The 2,372-nt window shown below is 38.2% G+C and overlaps 1 non-coding gene across 1 annotated transcript; it reads right to left on the reverse strand.

Moving 5' to 3' along the window:
* Positions 1-1,540: 1,540 nt before the first annotated feature.
* Trnat-cgu lies at positions 1,541-1,612 on the reverse strand. Its single transcript has one exon. It is a non-coding gene; the product is annotated as a tRNA-Thr (tRNA).
* Positions 1,613-2,372: the final 760 nt, after the last annotated feature.

Genomic DNA, 2,372 nt, shown 5'->3' on the forward strand with positions numbered 1-2,372 from the left:
TGAAATAAGAACTCAATTTTCTTCTTCTTTTTTGAAAACGTTTTTAAAAGTTTACTCGTCACAATTTATTTCGACGCTATTTATTTTAGACGCTATGTATGAATTTCATACTGGTCTTCAGAACAATAGTTACAAAAAACACACACAATGTTGGGGGCGGTCACTATAGTATATAGAACTAGTATCGATAAATGAGTTTATCGATATAGGAAGTCCCTAGCTGTCAAGAAGTTTCGCCCCACGGAATCCGATGTCTGGTAATCGATGATGTAATATTACAGTCAGCTGTAGAGAAAAGTAGACCCCCATACAAATTTGTATGGCAGGTGGTCTCCTTTTCTCTGCAGCTGACTGTACCTACCTAGGTCATACTGGGATACTTTTAATACGAAGTCCTGCTTTTTGAAACATGATCGAGTCAAGTACCTATATGTACTTACAAGGCGTTGGCCGCGTTGTCTTGGAAAATTCGTGGTTTGGGAAGTCTTCTCCGAGACCACGGAGACAACGGTCTTCTCCGCGACCGCGGAGACAAATCTCCGAAACGTCAGAGATTAATTAAAAAAAAACCGGCCAAGAGCGTGTCGGGCCATGCTCTGTGTAGGGTTCCGTAGTTTTTCGTATTTTTTTCAAAAAACTGTTCAACCTATCAAGTTTAAAATAATTTTGCTAGAAAGTCTTTATACTTAAAGTTCTACTTTTCTGATTTTTTTATATTTTTTAAAGTTATGGTTCAAAAGTTAGACGGGAGGTGGGCACATTTTTTTTAATTTTAGAGCGATTATTTCCGAAAATATTAACAAGAGGTATCAAAAAATGATTTTAGTAAACCCCTATTCATTTTTAAATACCTATCCAGCAATATATCACACGTTAGCGTTGAAAAAAAAAAAAAAAAAAAACTCCCCACTGTACGTGTAGGGGGGTACCATAATAAAACATTTTTTCCAATTTTTATTTTACCACTTTGTAGGCGTGATTGATATACATATTGGTACCAAATTTCAGCTTTCTAATGCTAACGGTCACTGAGATTATCCGCTGACGGACGGATGGACGGACGGACGGACAGACAGACATGGCGAAACTATAAGAGTTCCTAGTTAACCCTAAAAACGATGCTAAATCTATTTTAACTATAAAACTCCCGTGAGACTTATACATATTTAAAAATATTTTAAGCGGGTTACTCACGTATTAAGTCGATATAGCGTTCGACATGTTTCGGTTCAATTTCGAGAACCTTAATACGTGACTTAATACGTGAGTAACCCGCTTAAAATATTTTTAATTATGATGCTAAATCTAATTAACGGCTAAAAATAACTGATATGAAAAGCGCTTGGTTCTCGACTAGGAATCCGTTTAGCAATAAGACCCAGTCAGTAACTCAGTGCAACAAGTTGCATTGTGCAAGATTATTCTAATTGCGCGCGTTAATTGTGCTCTGTCTGGACACTTTGATAACGGCTGCATAACTAATGAGATAATAATTTAAATAGATATCATACACGAAAGAAAAAACGACAAGGCCCACTGGTGGCCGAGCCGGGAATCGAACCCGGGTCTTCAGCTTACGCGGCTAACGTCCTCACCACTAGACCACCCGCCCGCCTAGTGGTGAGGACGTTAGCCGCGTAAGCTGAAGACCCGGGTTCGATTCCCGGCTCGGGGCTTTAATTACATATTAAATTTTACATTATGCACGTTTATGCGTCCGTGGCACACAAATGGTCTCGCCGGAAGATCAGCGCTGACCCTGTGGTTAGCATTACGCTGAGGCGGGACCATTTCGTGGTAAACAATTATAACAATGTGTTTTTTTTTCTTTGTTTTTTAATTATTATTTTTTCTTATAACTTTTGAATGTGCTTGTATTGTTTTATATGTTGTTTATCACGAATAAATGATTGGATTTGGATTTGGATATGGATTATCTGTGGCCGAAAAAAATACCGTTTCGTTATCAAAGATTTATAAAAACAGATATCTGAAAACACCTCAATAAAAGCCCTCATAAATCAACTCCCAAAGATCACTTAAAAGGTCGCATTTTTGACCAGTTATTGACATTATGGAACACTTAAATTGAGATATGTAATAAAAGTACTTATTAATTATACGGTAGGCCGTCCTTAACATTCAGCCGAGTTATGTGCGTTGACTTGTCGAGCCCACACGCCGGCGGTGCCCATTGTGTTTGTGTATCATATGTGTGTATCATTGTGTGTAGCAATTCCCAAAATGTTTTAGGCACTGCGGGCCGAGTTTTGAGTCTCACGCGTTCGAATTCAGAAAATTGTCACTGAAAATAATAAGCAAGTCACCGTTTTCTACCGGTATTTTAGTGACAAAATCCCGTATGCGAGATT

Source organism: Leguminivora glycinivorella, chromosome 19, assembly GCF_023078275.1.
Source record: "Leguminivora glycinivorella isolate SPB_JAAS2020 chromosome 19, LegGlyc_1.1, whole genome shotgun sequence".
NCBI lineage: Eukaryota > Metazoa > Arthropoda > Insecta > Lepidoptera > Tortricidae > Leguminivora > Leguminivora glycinivorella.